The sequence below is a fragment of the Pristiophorus japonicus genome, chromosome 8 (assembly GCF_044704955.1).
Source record: "Pristiophorus japonicus isolate sPriJap1 chromosome 8, sPriJap1.hap1, whole genome shotgun sequence".
NCBI classification, from domain to species: Eukaryota; Metazoa; Chordata; class Chondrichthyes; family Pristiophoridae; genus Pristiophorus; species Pristiophorus japonicus.
Window position 1 is genome coordinate 108233502 of NC_091984.1, and position 26793 is coordinate 108260294.

A 26793-nucleotide genomic window follows, 5' to 3' on the forward strand; every position below is an offset into this window, starting at 1 on the left:
TGGGCGAAACCAACGCCCATAATATTGCCCAGTGTTACTTTCCGTACGTAATTAACGCCGAGATTCAATAATACCGACTGTCCACTTTATTTTGTCGGAAAGATCACATTTGCCGAAATTAACACCCAGGAGATCGCCCAGTGTCACTTTCAGCACCTCGCACACATCTCGCCCACAATATCGCTCGCCCAAAACACCGCTCTGAAAAAGGGGAACTATTCTGAACTAATCACAGCGGTGTGGGCGGCAGTTTTCAAATCGCAGGTCGCTTCATTGAAAAGGCTGCTTCAACTTCGGGGGAGTTTGGATTGACCCTGGAGTTCTTTTCAGGTGAAGACCATCTCAACGCACATCTTTTCAGAATCTGGACTATTGGTTGTTTACTGTAGGTGTATTTTATTGTGGAAATTATTGCTTCTGATCAATCGCTATTATATTTTCATTGGAATGGAGCCAGCCATTTCTCAGCCTGCATCGATGACACAACGTATAATGCACATCATTATGTGCCCAATCTAAGACATGCCAAAATGAGGAGGTGGTCCAGACCATACACATCCTGCACTTACAGGGAGAAGAGGTCTTACCTCGACGTGTCTGAGCACACCTGCCTTCGGAGACTGCGCTTCCACAAGGTGGTGATCAATGAAATATGCGAGCTCATCAGGCCACATCTGCAGCCTGCCATCAGGACATCCGTGTCGGTCGAGGTCACGGTCACCGTGGCACTGTCTTTCTACGCGTCCGGTTCCTTTCAGGCTTCCGCGTTCGAGATTTCCCCTATGACTCACCATGCCACACATCGCTGCATTCGACAGGTCACAGAGGCCCTGTATGCGCGTAGGATGGACTTTATCAGCTTCCCCATGACCATGGAGGCTCAGACTGACAGGGCTGGAGCATTCTACCACATTGCTAAGTTCCCCAAGGTGCAGGGAGCAATACAGTGCACTCACATCGCCATGCGGGCACCTTCTCAGGACCCAGAGCTTTTTCGTAACAGAAAATGATTTCACTCCCTGAAGGTCCAACTAGTTGTCGACCACAACCAGGTAATAATGGCAGTGAATGCCAAATATCTGGGCAGCTTCGATGAGGCTCACATCCTGTGTGAGAGCGCTGTCTCTGACATGTTTAAGAGTCAGCCACAAGGACAACGCTGGATGCTTGGTGGCAACCGATATGGCCTTGCCACCTGGCTGATGACCCCCCTGCGAGACACCCACACCGAGGCCAAGAAGCGATACAACCAGAGCCACAGAGACACACACAATGTGGTCCAGAAAACAATAACTGCTTGAGCAGCGCTTTAGATGCCTGCAGCACTCAGGAGGGGAGCTACAATACAACCCTGAGCAAGTAGCTAAATTCGTGGTCATGTATTCCATGCTGCACAACCTGGCTATCAGGAAGGGACAGAATTGCCAGAAGGGACTGATGATCCACCTCAGGAGAGAGAGGAAGAGGAGGACGAGGGGATGGACGCTGAGCTCGGGCCAGACAATCAGGCTGACTATGCAACCATGCCCACACCCCCCTCCAGACCTCATGAAAGGGCCCGTGGTGGCTATATAGCTGCAAGACTCTTACGTCAGGTGCTCATAAATGAGCGATTTGCCTGACAGAATGTTGCTGTGATTGACAAAGCTGATACACTGCTGTGTGTGCAGCTCAGACATCAATGGTGGGCATCACCTTGTGTCAGTTAAAGTTTAAGTTGATTCAAGTTAAGTTTTATTTAATCCCTTTCAGGTTAAGGAATCACCAGTGTGTAACGGTCCAGCTATCTGAGACAATGCGCAACAAGATTATGTTGAATAAAAAACATTTAATACGACCTTTGGTCTGAAATCATAAGTATCACGGGCAAAAACACCTCACCCCCACCCCACTTTTTCGACCATTGACGTCAATCAAATGGTCAACATGTCCAACAACACAGAATACAAATGCAAAGTAGGAGGGTGGCCCCCTCCCCCCATGCATTACAACAAATTATATACACCAGATGTTATGTATGCAACCCTATGTAACCAGTATCATACTGTCACCAGAGGGTGTACCTGCTGGAGTCCCAAGGGATCCTAGCATCCCTTGGGAGCACTGTATATAAGCAGGCCTCCCATGCTGTGCCAACACTCGGGAGTTAGAATAAAGGAGCTAAGGTCACACTCACGTCTACAGTACTCAGTTACATTACTTTATTATGAACATAACAACTGGCGACGAGATAACGAACCGTCATGCAAAAATGCGGAGAACTGTTGGTATCCTGGAGAAATTCTCAGAAGGGGACGATTGGGAGGCCTTCGTGGAGCGACTGGACCAATACTTTGTGGCCAATGAGCTGGAAGGGGATGAGAACACTGCCAAATGAAGAGCGATCCTCCTCAACGTCTGCGGGGCAACAACCTATGGCCTCATGAAGAATCTCCTTGCTTCAGTGAAACCAACAACCATATCGTATGAAGAATTGTGTTTGCTGGTCTGGGAGCACCTAAATCCAAAGGAGAGCGTTCTGATGGCGAGGTATCGGTTCTACACGTGTCAACGGTCTGATAGCCAGGAAGTGGCGAGCTACGTCGCCGAACTAAGGCCGCTTGCAGGACATTGCGAATTCGATGGATTCCTGGAGCAAATGCTAAGAGACTTTTTTGTGCTTGGCATTGGCCATGAGGTTATACTTCGCAAACTATTGACTGTTGAAACACCGAACCTGAGCAAAGCCATAACGATAGCCCAGGCATTTATGTCCACCAGCGATAACACCAAACAAATTTCGCAGCATAAAGAGGTTTCGGCAAGTACTGTACACAAAGTAATGTTGTTTTCAGGCAAGAATGCATATGGCAGAACATACACGCCTGCAGCTGCACGACCTCAGATGACCCAGAGTCCGCCATCAAACGTTAATGCAAGGCAGTTAACACCTTGTTGGTGCTGCGGAGGTGATCATCGAGCCCATCGATGCCGCTTCAAACACTATGCATGCAAAGGCTATGGAACAATGGGACATCTCCAGCGAATGTGCAGACGAGCTGCAAACCCAGCAAACCACCACGTTGCAGAGGAAGATCGATCCATGACGGATCAAATTGAACTAGAGACTCGAATCAAGGAGGCAGAAGTGTACGGGGTACACACCTTTACCATGAAATGTCCACCGATCATGTTAAAAGTCGAACTGGCTGGAATTCCAGTATCCATGGAACTGGACACGGGTGCGAGTCAGTCTATCATGAGCAAAAAGGCCTTCGACAGGCTGTGGTGCAACAAGGCACACAGGCCCAAGCTTGGCCCCATACATCCCAAGCTGAGAACTTACACCAAAGAGCTGATCCCTGTAATTGGCAGTGCAGCAGTAAAAGTCTCCTATGATGGAGAAGTGCACGAACTACCACTATGGCCCCATATTGTTCGGCAGAAGCTGGCTGGGGAAAATCCACTGGAACTGGGACGACATCCGAGTGCTCTCAACAGTCAACGATGCCTCATGTGCCCAGGTTCTGAGCAAGTTCCCATCATTGTTTGAGCCAGGCATTGGAAGTTTCTTGGGGGCAAAGGTGCAGATCCACTTGGTTCCAGGTATGCGATCCATCCACCACAAGGCACGTGCTGTGCCATACATGATGCGAGAGAAAGTGGAAATTGAGCTGTACAGGCTGCAGCGAGAAGGCATCATTGCATTGGTGGAGTTCAACGAGTGGGCCAGCCCAATTGTTTCGGTCCTCAAGGGCGATGGCACGGTCAGAATTTGTCGGGACTATAGAGTAACAATTAACTGTTTTTCACTGCTGGACCAGTACCCGCTACCCAAGGCAGACGACCTATTTGTGACCATGGCAGGAGGAAAGACGTTCACCAAGTTGGACCTGACCTCGGCCTACATGACGCAGGAGCTGGCGGAATCTTCGAAAGGCCTCACCTGCATCAACACGCACAAAGGTCTGTTCATCTACAATAGGTGCCCGTTTGGGATTCGATCGGCTGCAGCTATTTTTCAAAGGAACATGAGAGCCTGCTAAAGTCGGTTCCGCGCACCGTGGTTTTCCAGGACGACATGCTGGTCACAGGTTGGGACACCATCGAACACTTGAAGAACCAGGAAGGGCTTCTAAGTCGGCTAGATCGTGTGGGACTCAGGTTGAAACGCTCGAAGTGTGTTTTCCTGGCGCCAAAGGTCGAGTTCTTAGGGAGAAGAATCGAGGCAGACGGCATCAGACCCACCGACGCCAAGAAGGAGGCCATCAAGAACGCGCCGGGACCACAGAACATGACAGAGCTGCGGTTGTTCCTGGGACTCCTCAATTATTTTGGTAATTTCCTACCCGGGTTAAGCACCTTGCTAGAGCCCCTACATGTGCTACTGCGCAAGGGAGATGACTGGGTATAGGGGAAATCAAAGAGGCTGCTTTTGAGAAAGCCAGAAATCCATTATGTTCCAACAAACTGCTTGTTTTGTATAACCCAATTAAACGTTTAGTGCTAGCTTGCGATGCGTCTTCGTACGGGGTCGGGTGTGTGCTACAACAAGCAAACAAATTGGGAACGTTGCAACTGTCGCCTATGCCTCCAGGAGTTTGTCCAAGGCCGAAAGGGCCTACAGCATGATTGAAAAAGAAGCTCTGGCATGCCTTTACGGGGTAAAAAAAATATACCAGTATCTGTTTGGTTTTAAGTTTGAGTTAGAAATTGACCATAAGCTGCTCATATCACTATTCTCAGAGAGCAAAGGGTTTAATACCAATGCCTCTGCTCGCATCCAAAGATAGGCGCTCATGTTGTCTGCATACAACGCCACAGACCAGGCACAGAGAACTGCACTGATGCTCTCAGTCGGCTACCATTGCCCATCACCGGGGTGGAAATGGCACAGCCTGCAGACTTGCTCTTGGTGATGGATGCATTTGAAAACGAAAAGTCACCCGTCACAGCCTGCCAGATGAAGATCTGGACCAGCCAGGATCCTTTACTGTCCCTTGTAAAAAAACTGTGTCCTCCATGGGAGCTGGTCCAGCGTCCCAGCAGAGATGCATGAAGAGATCAAGCCATACCAGCGGCGCAAAGACGAAATGTCCATACAGGCGGACTGTCTTTTGTGGGGTAGTCGCATGGTTTTGCTAAGAAAGACAGGGAAACGTTCATACGCGACCTACACAGTACCCACCCAGGCATAGTAATGATGAAAGCTATATCCAGATCCCATGTGTCGTGGCCTGGCTCAGGTTTGGAGTCTTGTGTGTGCCAATGCAACATTCGCTCGCAATTGAGCAATGCACCCAGAGAGGCACCGCTAGGTTTGTGGTCATGGCCCTCCAAACCGTGGTCTAGGATCCACGTTGACTTTGCTAGGCAAAATGGTTTTGGTTGTTGTGGATGCTTATTCAAAATGGATTGCATGTGTAATAATGTCTGTAAGCACGTCCATGGCCACCATCGAAAGCCTACGAGCCATGTTCGCCACGCACGGCTTGCCTGATGTCCTCGTCAGCGACAATGGGTCGTGCTTCACCAGTGCTGGATTCAAGGAATTCATGACCCGCAATGGGATCAAGCACATCGCATCTGCCCCATTCAAGCCCGCATCCAATGGCCAGGCAGAACGGGTAGTCCAAACCATCAAGCAAAGCTTGAAATGGGTGTCGGCAGGATCCCAGCCAACCGGCGAGTCCTGCTCAGCTACCGCACCAGACCCCACTCGCTCACCAGGGTTCCCCCAGCTGAGCTGCTCATGAAAAGGGCACTCAAACAAGGCTCTCTCTTGTCCATCCTGATCTCCATGATCATGTCGAGGACAGGCGGCATCAACAAAGCATGTACCATGATCACGCAAACTTGTCACGCGATATTGAAGTCAATGACCCTGTATTTCCAGGTATACTAGAGGTTCGAGGGTCTGGCGAAAAGGAGGAGCTGAAGGAAATTCTTATTAGTCAGGAAATTGTCTTAGGGAAATTAATGGGATTGAAGGCCGATAAATCCTCAGGGCCTGATCCACACAGTCTCGAACCCGGCAGGTACTGTCCACAGGATAGCGCCCACCATGGACAAAACTGCAGAACGTGGCTCTGTCTGGGGCAGAGAGCACGGACCTCAGAGTCCTGGAACTCGGGGTCCGCTGATGGGGGCGAATCGAGTAGCACCATGCTGGCGCTGCGGAGGGAGCCATGGGGCTCACCGGTGCAGGTTTGCGGAGCACACGTGCAATACCTGCCACCTGAAAGGCCACCTTCAGCGTATGTGTAAAAGAAATCTGATGCACCATGTGGCTGAGCAGATGGTGGATGATCCACTGTTCAGCGAGGAGCAGGCAGAAGAAGATGAGGTGTTCGGACTGTATACGTGTACCGACGATTCGCCCCCCAGTGATAATGGAAGTAAAAATTGACAGAGTCCCAGTGAGTATGGCAGTGGATACGGGATCGGGTCCGTTGTTGATGAGTCAGAGAACTTTCGATAAACTGTGGGTCAACCCAGCTGCACGACCCAAGCTGGTCCCGGTCACGGCAAAGCTGTGTACTTACACCAAGGAACTGATACCTGTTCTTGGCAGAGCGGATGTGCGGGTATTTCACGGGGGCGAGATGCACGGTTTACCTTTGTGGGCCATTGCAAGCGATGGGCCGATGCTTCTCGGCAGAAGATGGATGGGAAAGGTCCGTGGGAGCTGGGAAGACTTCATTCTTCCACAGACCGCTGTCCCCTGGGTTCCCAAAGAGCAGCGCCGACCGAGCTGGAGCTGAAGCCTAAATCCACACACAGGCGACAGCAGCCCAGAATTCCCAACCTCAAGCAATCCTGCAGCCTCAGCCTCCACAGACGAGCAGACCCTGAAAGGGCAAGTTTGCAGGTGCGGGCCGATTGCTGAGGTGCAGGCCGGCGGGGCGCTGCGGGCGATGAGCGGGAGGTCCATCGATGGCCGGCGGATCCGGGGGGCCCACACAGAGGAAAAGTCGGGCGGCGGTAGTGGCTGCGATGGTGGCGGCCACGGCGGCCGCAGGAGGGGCGGCAAGTGCGGAGACAACGGTGGGAGCGGAGGCTGCGGCGGCAGCTGGCGTGACTGGGGAGAACGCGAGCCAGAGTGGCGGATGCAGCAGCAAGTACGGAGGGACTCACAGGGACTGTGACTGACCGAGTCCAGGGAGCCACTTCTACCAAGATGGGTTGCTCTGGGCCGTTTTTTTCCCTCCCTTTCTTCCTTGTCCCTCTTGTTCTTTCTTCGCCAGCGAGCTCAAGATGGTGGTGAGCCTCGTGGCAACGGAGCTCTGCAGACAAAGGCCAGGAGAGTACCTAAAATAGTGGCGCCCAAGGGAAGCCTCGTGGGAACCACAAGATGGTGTCTTAAAAGGGAAATGCACCCGGGAGTCTTAAAAGGGCCTTACACAGTTGGTGGTCCCCACAAAGAAACTTTTGTAAGGCAAGAGCGAGTCTAAATGAGCTATGTGAATGTAGGATGACAGATTTATGATAAGAATTAATATTTTAATGCTGAATGGTTACTGTGTTTAAAATTATGGATATGAATTACGAAAAGAATTAATACCATGAGGTTCAAGTAAAAGCGATATGGATCCGTGAGTAACATTACCAATGGGCTAATGCGATTTTCGATTTAGATGATTCATGCAATGGTTCAGCGGCTGCTAAGGCGACTACTTCATGAGAACAGAGGCAACGCACCAGTTGCGATACCCTGTCTCAGTGCAGCCTATTACCTCGGGCAAAAAGGGACTGTGTACCGCCACCGTACCTCACCCCGAGGAGCTGGGATTAAATAACTGTTCAGTGTACCTGCAACTTTTTGACATAACAACTGTACCACATATATGTCCCATACAAATGTACCGTCTATGTATACCTGCTTTCTGTTGGAGGTTATGCTTGTGTACCTTATCACCCATGTAAGGACTGCAAATACCACATGCTTGCACCGGGTCCTCCACATTGGGGAGAAGAGGGAAGTGGATGGTCATGGACTCACACTCAATCAACCAGGACGGACAAGGCCGAGGTCACCGGCAATGGCTTTTGGAACTGGGGGGGGTAGTGAGATGTTATGTATTGTCCAGGTACATTAAATGTATAAGTACAATGGTGTGCCACAGAGGGCGCTGTGGTGGGAGACCTGAAAGTACCTGCAAGACAGAGTTTCAAAGGCTGCCCACCACACCTGAGAGGCACTCTGGAGTTACACAATAAAGGACTAAGGTCACAGCAGTTACTACAACACCAGACTGTGTGGAGTCAGTGATTTGTGTGCTACATACACTACAGGAACGTCCTTTCCTCCCTTTTCCAGAGATTTGTACATTGTGTCTCTGTGGACACAGTCCATTTTCGATCTCCAGATGAAATGGAAGACGGCTCGGGTGACTGCCATGGCACAAGAGCGGGATATGGGCCAGACCTGTGCCACATACAACAACACCGAGAGCACCTCACTCCTGATGATCAGGTTCTTTCCTGCAATGGAGAGGGAGCGCAGCTTCCACCATCCCAGTTTATGTTTGGCTTTAGCGATACGCTCCTTCCAGTTCTTGACGCTCGCCCCGTCCACTTCGAACCATATTCCCAACAACTTCAGGTAATCTGACTTAATGGTGAAGGGAATAAAGGATCGGTCGGCCCAGCTTCCAAAGAACATGGCCTCTCTTTTGCTGCGATTAACCTTCGCCCCCGAGGCCAGTTCAAACTGGTCGCAGATTGTGAGCAATCCGCGGACCGACTGCGGATCCAAACAAAAGACGGTGACGTCGTCCATGTATAGGGAGGTCTTGACCTGAGCGCCTCCGCTGCCTGGGATTGTCACCCCTCTAATGCCCGGATCCTTCCTGATTGACTCGGCAAAGGGCTCGATACAGCACACAAACAAGACAGAGGCGAGAGGACAGCCTTGTCTGACTCCAGACCTGATCGGAAAGCTTTCAGTTTCCCACCTGTTGATTAGAACTGTGCTACTGATGTCTGTGTAGAGCAGTTGGATCCAATTGCAGATACCCTCCCCAAACCCCATCTTGGAGAGCACGTCCATCAGGTACGTGTGCGATATCCTGTCAAAGGCCTTCTCCTGATCCAAGCTGATTAAACAGGTGTCCACCCTCCTGTCTCGCATGTAGGTGATCGTATACCTGAGTAGCGTGAGGCTATCAGAGATCTTCCTGCCGGGGACAGCGCAGGTCTGGTCCGGGTGGATCACTAGCTCCAGAGCAGACTTGATGGGAGCCTGTGCGGGGAGGCAGAGGGAAGTTGAGGGGAGACGGGGGCGGGGGATGGAGGGGAGAGTGGTGGAGGTGGGGGGTGGAGAAACCCAGGGCGGGGGACAGGAAGGGCCACATTGCAGCGGAGGTCTGGGGGGGCGAAGTGTGTTGGAGGGGCAGGCCTGGGAGTTCGGTGCCTCGGTGCGAGGAGTGTTCAGAGTGGGGTGGACGGGTTGACTGCGCAGATGGCGGTTGGTGGATGTGGTGTGGTTGGCGTCGCGGGGGCGTGGCTCCGGGGTGGCCGGGGCTGGGGGCTCGACATCCGGGGGTGTTCGGCATTTGGGAAGGATTCTGACGGGACGGGGCGGGTTGGATGTGGGGGAGTGTTCCCGGTGTTGGGTGGGTCCGGAGCCGGAGGGGGGGCATGCTCTTGGGATAGGGGGTGGGCTGTTTGGGGTTGGGATTGGGAGAGACTTCTTCACTCGGGGAGTTGTTGGCCTGTGGGGTTCCCTGCCGCGGAGGGTTGTTGATGCCAGTTCATTGGATGTGTTCGGGAGGGAGTTGGATGTGGTCCTTGCGGCTGGGGGAGTCGGGGGGTGTGGAGGGGGTGTGGGGGGGAGGTGCCGGGGTGGGTGATCAGCCAAAATCTTGTTGAATGGCCTACTCCTGCACCTATTTTCTATGTTTCTATGTTTTTATGACCCTGTTTGTGATGACCTTCGACAGGAACTTGTAGTCCACATTGAGCAGCGAAATGGGCCGCCAGTTTTTGATTTCCTCCCTCTCCCCCTTCTGCTTGTAGATGAGGGTGATGATGCACCGCTTTGGGTACTGTTGAGGGGGATGACTCATCAGGGGAAGGCAGCAATAGCCAAGTTCATGGCACCGTGGGTGGCTCTGCTGCACAGGAGGGCAGGAAAAAGAGTGGGAGAGCGATAGTGATAGGAGATTTAATTGTAAGGGGAATAGATAGGCGATCTGCGGCCGCAACCGAGATTTCAGGATGGTATGTTGCCTCCCTGGTGCAAGGGTCAAGGATGTCTCGGAGCGGGTGCAGGACATTCTGAAAAGGGAGGGTGAATAGCCAGTTGTCGTGGTGCATCTAGGTACCAACGATATAGGTAAAAAACGGGATGAGGTCCTACGAGACAAATTTAGGGAGCTAGGAGCTAAATTAAAAAGTAGGACCTCAAAGGTAGTAATCTCAGGATTGCTACCTGTGCCATGTGCTAGTCAGAGTAGGAATCGAATGGATAGCTCAGATCAATACGTGGCTTGAGGAGTGGTGCAGAAGGGAGGGATTCAAATTCCTGGGGCATTGGAACCGGTTCTGGGGGAGGTGGGACCAGTACAAACCGGACGGTCTGCACCTGGGCAGGACCGGAACCAATGTCCTACGGGGAGTGTTTGCTAGTGCTGTTGGGGAGGATTTAAACTGATATGGCAGGGGGATGGAAACCTATGCATGGAGACAGAGGGAAATAAAAGGGAGACAGAGGCAAAAGATAGAAAGGAGAATAGTAAAAGTGGAGGGCAGAGAAACCCAAGTCAAAAAACAAATAGGGCCACATTACAGCAAAATTCAAAAGGGGCAAAGTGCGTTAAAAAGACAAACCTGAAGGCTCTGTGCCTCAATGCAAGGAGTATTCGGAATAAGGTGGATGAATTAACTGCGCAGATAGCAGTTAATGGATATGATGTAATTGGCATCACAGAGACATGGCTCCAGGATGACCAGGGCTGGGAACTCAACATCCAGGGGTATTCAACATTTAGAAAGGATAGACAGAAAGGAAAAGGAGGCGGGGTGGCGTTGCTGGTTAAAGAGGAAATTAATGCAATAGTAAGGAAGGACATTGGCTTGGATGATGTGGAATCGGTATGGGTGGAGCTATGGAATACCAAAGGGCAGAAAATGCTGGTGGGAGTTGTGTACAGGCCACCAAACAGTAGTAGTGAGGTTGGGGATAGCATCAAACAAGAAATAAGGGATGTGTGCAATAAAGGTACAGCAGTTATCACGGGCGACTTTAATTTACATATAGATTGGGCTAACCAAACTGGTAGCATTGCAGTGGAGGAGGATTTCCTGGAGTGTATTAGGGATGGTTTTCTTGACCAATATGTGGAGGAACCAACTAGAGAGCTGGCCATCCTAGACTGGGTGATGTGTAATGAGATGAGACTAATTAGCAATCTTGTTGTGTGAGGCCCCTTGGGGAAGAGTGACCATAATATGGTAGAATTCTTTATTAAGATGGAGAGTGACACAGTTAATTCAGAAACTAGGGTCCTGAACTTAAGGAAAGCTAACTTCGACGGCATGAGGCATGAATTGGCTAGAATAGACTGGCAAATGATACTTAAAGGGTTGACGGTGGATAGGCAATGGCAAACATTTATCGATCACATGGATGAACTTCAACAGTTGTACATCCCTGTCTGGAGTAAAAATAAAACAGGGAAGGTGGCTCAACTGTGGATAACAAGGGAAATTAAGGATAGTGTTAGATCCAAGAAAGAGGCATATAAATTGGCCAGAAAAAGCAGCAAACCTGAGGACTGGGAGAAATTTAGAATTCAGCAGAGGAGGACAAAGGATTTAATTAGGAAGGGGAAAATAGAGTACAAGAGGAAGCTTGCTGGGAACATAAAAACTGACTGCAAAAGCTTCTATAGATATGTGAAGAGAAAAAGATTAGTGAAGACAAACATAGGTCCCCTTACAGTTGGACTCAGGTGAATTTATAATGGGGAACAAGGAAATGGCAGACCAATTAAACAAATACTTTGGTTCTGTCTTCACGAAGGAAGACACAAATAATCTTCCAGATGTACTAGGGGATCAAGGGTCTCGTGAGAAGGAGGAACTGAAGGATATCCTTATTAGGTGGGAAATTGTGTTGCCAAAATTGATGGGATTGAAGGCCGATAAATCCTCGGGGCCTGATTGTCTGCATCCCAGAGTACTTAAGGAAGTGGCCCGAGAAATAGTGGATGCATTGGTGATCATTTGCCAACAGTCTATCGACTCTGGATCAGTCTCTATGGACTGGAGGGTAGCTAATGTAACACCACTTTTTAAAAAAGGAGGGAGAGAGAAAACGGGTAATTATAGACTGGTTAGCCTGACATCAGTAGTGGGGAAAATGTTGGAATCAATTATTAAGGATGAAATAGCAGTGCATTTGGAGAGCAGTGACAGGATCGGTCCAAGTCAGCATGGATTTATGAAAGGGAAATCATGTTTGACAAATCTTCTGGAATTTTTTGAGGATGTAACTAGTAGAGTGGACAAGGGAGAACCAGTGGATGTGGTGTATTTGGACTTACAAAAGGCCTTTGACAAGGTCCTACATAAGAGATTGGTGTGCAAAATCAAAGCACATGGTATTGGGGGTAATGTACTGGCGTGGATAGAGAATTGGTTGGCAGACAGGAAGCAGAGAGTCGGGATAAACGGGTCCTTTTCATAATGTGACTAGTGGAGGGCTCAGTGCTGGGACCCCAGCTCTTTACAATATACATTAATGAATTGGATGAAGGAATTGAGTGTAATATCTCCAAGTTTGCAGATGACACTAAACTGGGTGGTGGTGTGAGCTGTGAGGAGGATGCTAAGAGGCTGCAGGGTGATTTAGACAGATTAGGTGAGTGGGCAAATGCATGGCAGATGCAGTATAATGTGGATAAATGTGAGGTTATCCACTTTGATGGCAAAAACACAAAGGCAGAATATTATCTGAATGGCGGCAGATTAGGAAAAGGGGAGGTGCAAAGGGACCTGGGTGTCATGGTTCATCAGTCATTGAAAGTTGGCATGCAGGTACAGCAGGCGGTGAAGAAGGCAAATGGCATGTTGGCCTTCATAGCTAGGAGATTTGAGTATCGGAGCAGGGAGTTCTTACTGCAGTTGTTCATGGCCTTGGTGAGGCCTCACTTGGAATATTGTGTTCCATTTTGGTCTCCTAATCTGAGGAAGGACGTTCTTGCTATTGAGGGAGTGCAGCGAAGGTTCACCAGACTGATTCCAGGGATGGCTGGATTGACATATGAGAAGAGACTGGATAAACTGGGACTTTATACACTGGAGTTTAGAAGGATGGGAGGGGATCTCATAGAAACGTATAAGATTCTGACGGGACGGGACAGGTTAGATGCGGGAAGAATGTTCCTGATGTTGGGGAAGTCCAGAACCAGGAGACAGTCTTAGGATACGGGGTAGGCCATTTAAGACTGAGATGAGGAGAAACTTCTTCACTCAGAGAGTTGTTAACCTGTGGAATTCCCTGCCGCAAAGAGTTGTTGATGCCAATTCATTGGATATATTCAAGTGGGAGTTAGATATGACCCTTACTGCTAAAGGGATCAAGGGGTATGGAGAGAAAGCAGAAAAGGGGTACTGAGGTGAATGATCAGCCATGATCTTATTGAATGGTGGTGCAGGCTTGAAGGGCTGAATGGCCTACTCGTGCATTTTCTATGTTTCTCTGTTTCTTTCCTCATTGATTCTGACATGCTGCCGGCCAGAAGCATACCCCCGTACACTTCCAGCAGGTCTGGGCCTATCCAGTTCCACAGAGCCGAATACGATTCAACTGGTAAGCCGTCGCTTCTGGGAGTTTTACTCGTCTCGAGGGACTGGACAACCTTTGTCAGCTCATCCCGAATTAGCGGGTGGACCAGACTCCCCCACTCACTGTCGTCTAAGACCTCCGAGGTAGACAACAGGAAAGACTGGGAGGCCACGCAGTCTGTGGGCTTGACGTTGTACAGACCGGCATAGAAGGATTTGCTGATCCTCAGCATGTCAGGCTCCGAAGACGTCACAGAACCATCTTCTTCCTTTAGGCTGTTGATCACAGAGCTCCCTCTGTGTACCTTTTGGACGAAGGAACGCGAACACATCTCATCCTGCTTGATGGAGCGCACTTTGGAGCGAAAGATGATTTTGGAGGACTCTGAGGCAAAGAGTGAGGCTTGCTGGCCCTTCACCTCTTGGAGCTCCTTCGCGACATCGACCCCCATCAACTGCAGCAGGAGCAGGTTTTGCATACTCTTCTGGAGTTGGGACAATTCCCTTTGTCTTCCTCTCGCCTCCTGAACACCTTTGAAGATGAAGAACCTCTTGATGTTTGTCTTGATTGTCTCCCACCAGTGCATCAGGGAATCACAGAGGGGTTTACAGTTCTCCAAACTTTTCAATCCCTCTTGAGTTCCTCACTGTTTTCCAGGGTCAACAATTTCACGTTGAGCTTCCATATCCCCCTGACAACTTTCTGGTCTTCCTGTGGGAGGCAGTCGGCCAGTAGGAGGCAGTGGTCAGAGAAGAACACCGGCGTGACGTTGGTGGATCTGACCTTGAGCGTGTGGGACACAAACAGGAAGTCTATTCTGGAACGGACGGACCCGTCTGGTCTCGACCCGTCTGCACGGTGCTCCGTCTGCAGGGTTGCTGAAGACGTCACACAGCTTGGCATCTTTTACCGCGTCCATCAGGATTCTAGATGTGGTGTCCAGTTTACTGTCGGCTCTGCTGGTCCAGCCGCATCGATGATGCAGTTGAAATCACCGCCCAGAATGACCGGTCTGGATGTCGCCAGCAGCAGTGGGAGTTGCTCGAGGAGGGCCAGCAGCTCACTTCTGAGAGGTGAGGCATACATGTTAATAAGCCTTAGAGGAACATTTTTATACAGTAAATCTGCTACGAGGAGCCGGCCGCCCACCACCTCCTTAACTTTGGTGATGGTGAAGTGGCCTCCCCGCAGCAGAATGCCCAGGCCGGAGGAACGGCAATCGTTGCCTCCTGACCAGACGGATGGTCCGTGGGACCACCATCGTGACCACTGCCGGTAACTGCTGAAGTGCGACAGGGCGCACTCCTGCAAGAACAGCAGGTCTGCCTTGACCTTGGCGAGGTACCCCAAGGTGGAAACACATCACGTAGTCAACTTAACGCTACGCACGTTAATGGATGCAATCTTTAAATCCATTTTTTAATTGGTGATTACAGTCCAAACATTACATTACAAACACGCAGTCCTTTGGCCCTGTGGCCTGTTCCTGCATGCATAGGTTAGCTTTAACATCTTCTATTGCACCGTGGCTGAGATAGGGGTTGTCCTCTGCCTTGGGGGTGCTTCGACCAGGGGACGCCAGCAGTGTTGACGTGGAGTCCTCCATGTCAACTGGGCTGCCCTCGCCTGGTGTTGGTTGTTCCTTGTGTTCCCTGTGGTGTTGTCACTCACAATGTTCTGGAGGTGGGGTGCATCTGTCACTTCGTTGCTCAGAGCGTGAGACAAAAGGAGGAATGATGAGAGAAATGCAATGCTGATCCATTTTGATGTGAACCAGTAAACTTGATATAATCACATTATAGTCAATGGTACAATCTGAATTCTCAATTATATTAAAAAGAAATTTGCAGATGTGCCGAATTCTGCTTTATTTTATGAGAGCACAATTGGTTAACCTCTTCATGCATGGTATAATATTTGGCATTCTGCTCGTTGTATAGAGTGGTTTGCATCGTTCATTCTTGGCTGTCCAACAGAAAATGGATGGGTACTGTGACTTAATACTGCACTTGTGATGGTTGCATGGATTGAGGTATTTCACATTTCATCATTTTGCAAACTTATCAATAGACAATCTTTCATGCAGCCAATGATTTTAACAGCAGAATGTGTTTGAGTAGTCCCCACCATTACATTTGATACTTGTGTGTTCTGTTGATGGATATGCATTGTATTGTTTTCTTAATGTATGTAATGCACTTTATTGATGAAACTTCTACCTGACTATTAAATGATGAGAACCAAATCATGTACATATAATCCCATAAATAAGTTATAAACATTACATTATTGGGTCATTGTTTTAATATTTAATATTTCTTGTTATAAAATATATTACCTCCAGGATCTAATGCTTCAAGAGGTGACTTTGCACAAATCCATAACTTTGTGTGGTTGGCTACAGTGACATCTTTACCTTCGCGTATGCAATGGCTTGCTAAATTTTCTTGCCCGTTCATAATCAACGGATGGAAAGCGTAGTTGGCAAAGGATTATTGGAACAAAAATGATAATGGGGAAGTTGCCTGAGCTTCATTGCAACTGGTTTCTGCGGAATCTACAGTTGCAACACTTACCAGTGATATTCTGAACAAAAACAGGCTAGGTCCCGATAATTGGTCCTGCACACAGAATATTTTCCATAGCGTTCCTTTAAAAATTGCTGGCAAGGCTGCATGATTGCCAATCCCTACTTGTGGTGATGGTGCTCCCACAATAAAGCTCAGCGAAGTCAAGTGGAGTGGCAGAAATGGGACTTTGTGCATTTTTTAGAAGTGTTCTATAGTCAATGCACTGTCTTGAACTTCACTGAGATTCAGAGGTTCCACTCTGTGCACTTCATGCATCCCTACCTATAAAAAGCACGTTTGCATGTTCTTTGTGAAATGGACGTTAGATAGCATGGGAAGCTCAGGGCCCCCCTGTTTCTAACTGAGAGGAACAATGGGGCGCAAGGTACCACAGTCCCCTTTTAAAATGTTGAAGCTCATCAGTGGAACTCCATGGAAAATACGCTGTGTGCACACCATGCAGGGCTAATTACAGGAAACTAGACTGTTTTTGAGCATGCAAAATTTGCCTTCTACTTTTTGCACTGTGCTGTATACTTGTGGGCATAGCGATATTAACATACATATATATCTAAACTCATCATCATCATCATAGGCAGTCCCTAGGAATCGAGGAAGACATGCTTCCACTCTTAACATGAGTTCTTAGGTGATTGAACAGTCCAATACGAGAACCGCAGTCTCTGTCACAGGTGGGACAAATCGTCGTTGAGGGAAGAGGTGGGTGGGACTGGTTTGCCACACGCTCTTTCCGCTGCCTGCGCTTGATTTCTGCATGCTCTTGGAGACGAGACTCAAGGAGCTCAGCGCTCTCCCGGATGCACTTCCTCCACTTAGGGCGGTCTCTGGCCAGGGACTCCCAGGTGTCAGTAGGGATGTTGCACTTTATCAGGGAGGCTTTGAGGGTGTCCTTGTAACGTTTCCGCTGCCCACCTTTGGCTCGTTTGCTGTGAAGGAGTTCCGAGTAGAGCGCTTGCTTTGGGAGTCTTGTGTCTGGCATGCGAACGATGTGGCCTGCCCAGCGGAGCTGATCAAGTATGGTCAGTGCTTCAATGCTGGGGATGTTGGCCTGGATGAGGACGCTAACGATGGTACGTCTGTCCTCCCAGGAGATTTGTAGGATCTTACGGAGACATCGTTGGTGGTATTTCTCCAGCGACTTGAGGTGTCTGCCGTACATGGTCCATGTTTCTGAGCCATACAGGAGGGCTGGTATTACTACAGCTCTGTAGAGCATGAGCTTGGTGACAGTGTTGAGGGCCTGGTCTTCAAACACTCTTTTCCTCAGGCAGCCGAAGGCTGCACTGGTGTACTGGACTGGAGGCAGTGTTGGATCTCGTCGTCAATGCCTGCTCTTGTTGATAGGAGGCTCCTGAGATAAGGGAAGTGGTCCACGTTGTCCAGGGCTGTGCTTTGGATCTTGATGACTGATCTAAACTATACAGTTACTATTTCTACATTTCAGTAGTGAAAAGAACTCACATTGGCTTTAATGGAACTTTGTAGTTGTAGCTCTGAGAAATAAGAAAGACGTGACCGTGTGTTGAACTTTGACCTGATCTGGTCTTGAACCTTGCGAGAGCTAATCAATGGCACCTTTCTTACAAAAACCCACAAAATTATGTTTACCAAATTCTTGAACAAAAGTGTCGTATTTTGTTACAAATGATCACTTCTGTAATGGAGATGTATGTGTTGCTTTGCCTGTTTTAACGGCATTCTGACTGCCCCATTAAGAATGGTAAATGACCGGCCATTTTAAGTTTTGATCCAGCCAATATTCTCTCAATAAATTCATGATTTTCTGTAAGGAACAGAAGAGGCAGATCCAAAGCATTTTAAGTTCTCGGTCACCAAATGTTCGGTGAAACATTACAGCCCTATATAGAGAGATGTGTGCATTTTATCTGGCGTAACCTAAAGATGTAGTCCGAGTCCTATACATTTAAATAAAGTAATAATGCCATTGCCAGACATGGTGGTAATTTTAACCTCCCCCCCGCCCCAGGAACCTCAGGGTGTGTGGGGGAGGAGGCGGGTGGGGTGGGGCGGGAGGGAAATGGGAAACCCAACCCCAGCCCGCGCACTCCTGGTTTTAATGGAGGCAGGCCGGGAGTGGATGACCAATCCGCTCTCAGGATGTGGATCGGCCACTGAAATCTTTTAAGGAGGTTGCCTTCATTTTAATTCAAGCTTTATTTTTAATGCATGGAGGCCAGGATTAAAATTTAAAACGGGTCCCGCCATTAAATTTGGCAGGACCTGGGGGAAACCCACCCGGGTTTCCTGTCCATAATTCCTCCCGCAACGCTCTTTCTAGGCACCACGTTATTATCGGGCCCAGGATTTTTCACTGACCTATTGAGCTGTATTGTGCCACCAGTTTCTAGGCACACACAACGTGAATTCTGGTTCTGTCTCATATGATTGAAGTAGCAATGCACCCTGCTGGATTTTTGCAGTAGAAACCTTTTCCTGCTGGAGTGCACAGGTGCAGCTTCACAACTGTCGGACAGGCGATTGCTGTTACATTCAAACTTGCGCAAGACATTTTTACAATATAAAAGTAATTGGCTTGACTTTTGTTCGTATACTAGTTGAACAGCCTCCTGCGGTTTGCCTGTTGCTTCGGTGTTGAAAATAGAAGCCTTTGGCCTTTGTAAGAAGGTGTTCTATTACTTTTGAAGGTTGATTTTCATCTCTACTTTGCTTTATTTTCATTGTATTAACTTTTGATTACCTGCTGCAGCCTGTTTTGTTTGCAGTGATAGTGAATATCAGCAATGAGTCATCGTAACTGGGCACAGTCTCCACATGTATTTTACTCAAAGTTGCAAATGGTGGAAAATGTTCAACTATCAAAACCTCAGTACGAACAGGCATTCCATAGCAAAATGTTCAAATAGTCTTTTCATCAAACACTTCTATTCAATTTTTCCGCCCTTTCAATTTTCCCTGTGATTTTCTCCCAGTCCCTTCTGTTGGTAGGGATGTGTAAGATTTTTAAATCTCTGGCATTACATTGACAGCAAGACTGGTTCTTTTAAAACAATTTGGAATAGTTTATTAAACACACACACATGTACATCTATCAGAGAAACAGCAGTCGAAAGTTATCCTACGATCTACTTAGTTACAACAGATACAATGATGTTACAATAATGGTTTATAAGACGGTATAAAAAGGTATACTTCACTTCCCTCTGGCAAAGCACACGGTGTAAGGGGAGCTTGGGGTGTGGCTTCGAATCCCCACTCCCCTGGGGTTCTGTATGTGTGATTTATGAGGATGGGTGAGTAATGAGGCACCAGACACAGTGGGTAAGAGTACAAAATGGCTAATGTTGTTTATTTAGAATAGCAAACACAAAGATAGAGGGCATAGGAAGAGGTCATAAAATAGCAGTAATGACAAAATCTCATTCAACAATCCAAAAAATCTCACAACAGGGAAGGGGAAAACAAGAGGTTAAAACATTCCACTCACATACAACCACACCTCCCACTTCCACCCTTCCTACCAATTCCTAACCTAAATTGAGTCTGTGAGGGGGTATGGGCGATACTCACAAACCTATCAACTCCAGGTTTCTGTAGCACTTATTTCAGCTCAGGGTCCCTCTGGGGTGGGTTTTATGTTATTGTTCGGTTTTCCTCTTCGATGTTGCGTCGGTTTCTTCTATCTGCCTCTCGGTTATCGTCAGACTACAGCTGTGAATCCAGGTTATTGAATCAGGTGTCCAGGTCTGCACAGCTCTGCGTGCCCCAGCCTGATGCTTCGGCTATTCTCACCCTGTCCAGTGTGTTCAGGGCTAACAGCAGCACCTGCTGCCACTTACCGACCACGAGGTTGGCTCGTGGGTTTTTAGTCTCGACCAAAATCAAAGTTTGCAAAACTCTCTCAGCTCCTTTCCCCCCAGCAGCCAGCAACCCTTTCAAGAACTGACCCCAAACTGTTTCTCTCCACAACTCCTGCAAGTCTTTTCCTCTCCACACCTTTCCTGTGAACTCTGCCCACAACTCTTTTTGGTCCACAACTCCATTTTCTGGTGGTTCTGTGTCCTATATTTGTATTCAATTCAGTTCTGGTCTTTTCGCGTTCAAACCCAGTGGGTGGTCCATTGTGTAAGTTTGGGCGGGGAGATAGCTTTGAATATTTAATCAGAAGATATCACAGGTACATGCAGGTGTGAGGACCAGGGTATTGTTACGGGGCACATAGGTGCCTGAAAGTCTGTGGGCCTTTTGTTATAGTCCTGGGAGTCAGTGGGCCATTCCTGCAGTGATTCATAGTTTTGATTCAGAGCTATTGTCCATATTAATTAGGTAGATAAAGGCCCACATTCGTAGTTTGATTTGGGGGTGAAGTCATTTTCAAACTGGGCCGGGGAGTCCTTATTGGTTGAAGATTTCCCCACTTCAGGCCCGACTCGACCCCTGATTGGCCTGCCAGAATGCACTTTTCCCCCATTGGCCAGTACCTCTGTCTCGCTTGTGAGCCAGACTCCACAATGTCTGTATCTGCCCACACGTTTTCCCAGCCTGTTTTTACTTGGCCAAAAATGTTCATTTAGTGTATGGAACGATCCCATGTTAGTTTTCTTGTCCTTAGGGTGTTTCAAATGCGGCCGTGAATTTTCGAACCTTACAACGGCCTGCTTCTTGGTCTGTAGAGGAAAGTCCTGCTTTTGTCGTGGGCTTAAGAAAAGAGAGCGAGAAATCTTTTCACTTGAGTTTTTATAGCTCTGAAGTCCATTGTTTCTGAGCCCCAGGATTGGGTATTATTTCCAGGACCGTTCCTGATTAGCTTCTCCTCATACCTGTGTCTGTCTGGAGGGCCGGTGTCATTCCTTGATTAGGTTAATGGCTTTCCAATTAACACCGTTTCTAGTTTGATGAGTTTCAAAGCCATGCTTCCTTTATTCCTTGAGCTCTGTCCAACCAGAGGAGACATGAACTTGGGGACGATATCCATTTTGTCTCTTCAACCTTGCCTTTGCGTATAATCTCACTTATATATATATATATTATATATATATATAGAATTAATTTTAGCATTAATAAACACTTTTATTCTTACAGTAGCGAGTCAGCTGGAGGGTGATGCTATGACCAGCTTCAATCCTCCAGTATCTTGGCTGAATGGCAATTCTTTGTGTGTGAGCTGGACTGTGACTGTTGTGTTGTTTGCCTGTCGGAGCCTCACAGATGAGCCGAATCCTGACTTCACCGGAGGTCCATACTTGGACACTTCTAGCAGGGATCACTGGATAATGCTTTGTAACAGGAACCCGGCAAGGGATTTTTGCTTCTCCCCTTGCTATTCAGGGAATGCTGAGGACAATAGTGCTTATCTCACTTCTGCCCCAGCACATACCAGGGGTTGAATCTGCCGCCTTCCTACTCTGATTGGGTCAGTAGTGCATTTGCTCGCTGATTTACTCGGCAGTTTTGTTGACCTTTTGAGCTGCCAGATATTGGCTGAAGTTATAAGCGGAATGTCCAGAACCACTGGCAAGCATTAAAATGGGCTTCAGTATTGCAAGCTCCCTCTCAACTGCCCCATTGCAACCCTTAAAATTATTTGAAAATGGTGCAATGGCCAACAGGAACCCTGCATCAATGAGTCAGAATCTTATGCTTCGCACTACTGGGGGAGCGGGTAGATGAAGTTAAGCTGTAGATCAGCCATGATCTAATTAACGCTCAAGGGACTGAATGGCCTACTCCTGTTCCTATGTTCCTTCCTATCATAGAATCATAGAAGTTTACAGTACGGAAGGAGGCCATTTTGGCCCATCATGTCCATGCCGGCCAACAAGAGACTATCCAGCCTAATCCCACTTTTCAGCTCTAGGTCCATAACCCTGCAGGTTTCTGCCTCTACCACCTTTTCAGGCAGTGAGTTTCAGACCCCCACAACCCTCTGGGTGAAGAAATTTCCCCTCAAATCCCCTCTAAACCTTCTACCAATTACTTTAAATTTATGCCCCTGGTTGTTGACCCCTCTGCTAAGGGAAATAGGCCCTTTCTATCCATTATATCTAGGCCCCTCATAATTTTATACAGCTCAATGAGGTCTCCCCTCAGCCTCCTCTGTTCCAATGAAAACAAATCCAGCCTATCTAATCTGTCCTCATAGCTTAGATTCTCCACTCCCGGCAACATCCTCATATATCTCCTCTATATCCTCTCCAGTGCAATCACGTCCTTCCTGTAATGTGGTGACCAGAACTGCATGCAGTACTCCAGCTGTGGCCTAACAGTGTTTTATACGGTTCAGGCATAACCCCCCCGCTCTTGTATTCTATGCCTCGGCTAATAAAGGCAAGCATTCCATATGCCTTCTTAACTACCTTATCTACCTGGCCTGCTACTTTCAGGGATCTATGGACATGCATTCCAAGGTCCCTTTATTCCTCTACACTTCTCAGTGTCCTACTATTTAATATGCATTCCCTTTCCTTGTTAGCCCTCCCAAAATGCAATACCTCACACTTCTCTGGATTAAATTCCATTTGCCACTGTTCTGTTCACCTGGCCAGTTGATACCTTCCTGCAGTCTACAGCTTTCTTCTTCATTATCAACCACACAGCCGATTTTAGTATCATCTGCAAACTTCTTAATCATACCCCCTATATTCAAGTCTAGATCATTGATGCATATCACAAAAAGAAAGGGACCTAGTACTGAGCCCTGCGGGACCCCACTGGAAACATCCTTCCAGTCGCAAAAACACCCATTAATCATTACCCTTTGCTTCCTGCCTCCGAGCCAATTTTGGATCCAAATTGCCACTTTGCCCTGGATTCCATGGGCTTTTACGTTTGTGACCAGTCTGCCATGTGGGACCTTATCAAAGCTTTGCTAAAATCCATATACATTACATCATATGCTTTGCCTTCATTGACCCTCCTGGTTACCTCCTCGAAAAATTCAATCAAGTTAGTCAGACACTACCTTCCCTTAACAAATCCATGCTGGCTGTCCTTGATTAATCCGTGTCTTTCTAAGTGACGATTTATCATGTCCTTCAGGATTCTTTCCAATAATTTTCCCACCACTGAGGTTAGGCTGACTGACCTGTATTTACTCGGTCTATCCCTTTCTCCTTTCTTAAACAAAGGTACCACATTAGCTGTCCTCCAGTCCTCTGGCACCACACCTGAAGCCAGCGAGGATTGGAAAATGATCCTCAAAGCCGCTGCTATTTCCTCTTTTGCTTCACTTAGCAGCCTGGGATACATTTCATCCGAGCCTGGGGATTTATCCACTTTCAAAGCTGCTAGACCTCTTAATACCTCCTCTTTCACACTTTTTTTCCTCGATAGTAGTGTCTGCATCGCCCCTCTCTTTTTTGGAAACAGAGGCAAAGTATTTATTAATAACCATACCCACATCTTCCGCTTCCACACACAGATTACCCTGATGGTCTCTAATAGACCCTACCCTTTCTTTAGATATCCTCTTGCTCTTAATATATTTATAAAACATTTTTGGGTTTTTCTTGATTTTACTTGCCAAGAATTTTCCTGCTCTCTCTTTGCTGTTCTAATATCCTTTTTAATTTCACCCCTGGACTTTCTATACTCCTCTAGAGATTCTGCAGTATTTTCTCAGTGAGACTGTCAGTGTGGGATACATGCAATGCACTAATTCTGAGCTAGTGTCATCAGGGACTGTAAGTTTCAGCCTGCATGTCACCTTTAAAAAAAGTGAGTTCTGTTAGCCTTGTTTGAGGTGGAGATTTACCCACAATGACTAAATGTGGCAATTCTGTATCGTTGCTAATGGGAAAGCTGATGTGCGATTTGTATTCTATCAAAAAGCATTCCTATCATATGTCATGAAGTTGGTAATATTTAATAATTCTCTAATGCAGAACTGCACGTGATTATTCACTGTCAGCTCGAGGGATAAGCTGCAAAGCTGTGTCAGATCCCAATTGCTACCGATCAGTGTGATTGCGTCTTTGGGCCGCTTTCAAACTTGCCCTTTGGATCTGAGGTGATGTGGACGGCCCATGTCATGACAGGGAAGGAATTGACGCTACAGGTGCTTTATTTCTGGCAAAGCTTGGCAGATTATTGTAGCTGGTGAAGGAATCTGAATCCAGACTCTGAATTTGGAAATCTGAAGAATGGAATGCTGAACTGGATTCATATATGAAATTGGAATCTGAAGTTCAGATTTTGATCTTCCTGATGATGTGCTTAGGCCTATTCATCCATCAATGCACTATTTTCTAGTTGGCTGCAGAATCCTGTGTAATGCGGTCAAATTGTCCTGACTCAAAAAGGATTACCCGCTGCTGTTGCCAAGGCTAGAATCTCCCTTGACTCTAGAATACTAGCTATCAGAAACATAAAGGATATTGGTTTACTAGCCCTTCAAATAAGTGTCTGCCTCCACCTGTCTCTCGACCCTGGAGAGCCAAATGGCCATGTATGAAAACACTGGACGCAAAGTAAAAAATAAAAAGAGAAATAGTTTTTATTTAAGGAATGCAATACATTCTGGACAGCAACGTAAAGTGAGATGGATGTTGAATAAATTGCTTTTGCAAACTCAGACAGGTACGGCATCATAAGGATATACTGTATTATAAGCTGTATCACTGTCGTAGACAACCCACATGTGCACAGCCTATTGTTCCCGTTCATTAACTGCTGGCAAGTCTACAGTTGGGTGCATGCAACTTCAATCTGTTCAGCTACAACTTCCATCCTTGTGTCAATATTCGAGTACACAAGCCATACAAATTGAGTGCCTCTGTGAGCTATGTGTGACACATGATCACTTAAAGCCCAAAGCAGCCATCTCCTCAGTTTTCACAGCCTATGCGTCACTTTCAATTTTTTTTTCCCCTGACATGGTCGGCTGTTTTTATTTATGATTTCTAATTCTACCGTTTTAAAAACCATTTCACATCTGTGGTACAGCATTGTTTGTTAGTTTTCATGATGAACATTAGGAATGAATGATTGCTGATTGGATTGGTGAATAAAACTCATCCTTTTCCCTCCCACTGCTTATGTACATGATCTGAAATTTCATCATCTGCATCACCATTATTGTTGGCGCAAGTCTAAAAAGACTATTTCTCCATTGGGATACAAATTGTTCAGTTATTAAAATTGATATTGGATTATTTTGATTAAACAGACTGACACAATAAATAATCTATTTTACATTAATATGAAAAATCGCTCTCGAACTTCTATGAGAAAAGAAAGCTTTGGGGACCCTATAAATTAAAAGAGAGAGTAGCAAGCATTTTATGAATACATTTATTTTTGTGAAAATGAATATATCAGTAATTCTGTAGATGAATGTTGGCCATTATCTTACACGTTTGTCATAATCCAGAATTTCTCAGGCTGTTTTTAGTTGTGTCTAAGTTATTTTTCTTTTTTAAAGTAATTTTATTAATAGTTTCATGTGGTAAAATTCCTATTGGTTTTTGCATGTGCTTTTCCTCTTTTGATGTGGCTCAGACGAAAAATCTTTTTCGTTACCACAGCCTTGCACCACGCAATGTGAATGGAAATGTAGGGCGGTGCTCTCCAAACACTATTTTATACATACCTAAATGTAAGGTTCATTTCTTGTTACACAGTGTAAAACAATTTGGCATATATTTTAATTAAACGGAGAATGCTGGCAGTGATACCTTAAGATGACGATCCTCATTTTAACCAAAAAATATGCTATTATGTGCCATCACAGTGCTTAGCTGTTGCAGGGAGAAAGTATCTCTCGGGTAGGTCCCCTCTGAGAAAGGGTCTATTTCCTACGAGTGTTATTTTCTTGCTCTGTAATGTTTTAACGTTCTATTTCTTGTTGGTGTCTAAACTCTTATTGGTTACAATTAGTTACCTGTCAGGTCTAAAATTATCGGCATCATGTAATTTTCCCAGATTCAGTCCTACATAACAGTGAGAACTTAAAAAAAAAATGCAATAAAAACCTTTAAAATAAAAATATTTAAAGGTTACAATAAAAATGTTCAGCTGCCAATAAGCAGAAAATCCATAGATTATAACATAGTTTTTAAATGTCTTGGCAAAGCAAAAAAGAACAGAATATATTCTCATAAGCTATTCATTTCCTTTATCTCATTACTAATGAAGACAGTTCTTCTGCATCATTAGTGGAACAGCACTGAAAAAACAATTTGAAAGTAATTGTGCCTCTTGGAGGTGAACTCATGTTTCAGAATCAAAACTTTTCTGTGATGGGAAATAATCTGAGTAAGGATTATACTCCCAGCCAGATTTCATTACATTCGTACATTGCTCGATAAGATTGTATTAGATGCTATGATATAGTTTAAGTTTGTTTTTTGTTTGTTGATTTGTTGTTTATTCCATTGCAGAATAATTTACGATACACTAGCATGGAGTTTCCGCCTCCCCGTCTGCCACTTGTTCAGTGTTTTGGGGTGG

At 46.9% G+C, this 26793-nt stretch overlaps 1 protein-coding gene across 1 annotated transcript in view; it reads left to right on the forward strand.

Annotated features, from left to right (window-relative positions):
- Window positions 1-26793, forward strand: part of LOC139268144 (adhesion G protein-coupled receptor D2) — a 490127-nt gene that overhangs the window by 276809 nt on the left and 186525 nt on the right. The gene's annotated exons all lie outside the window — the stretch shown is intronic.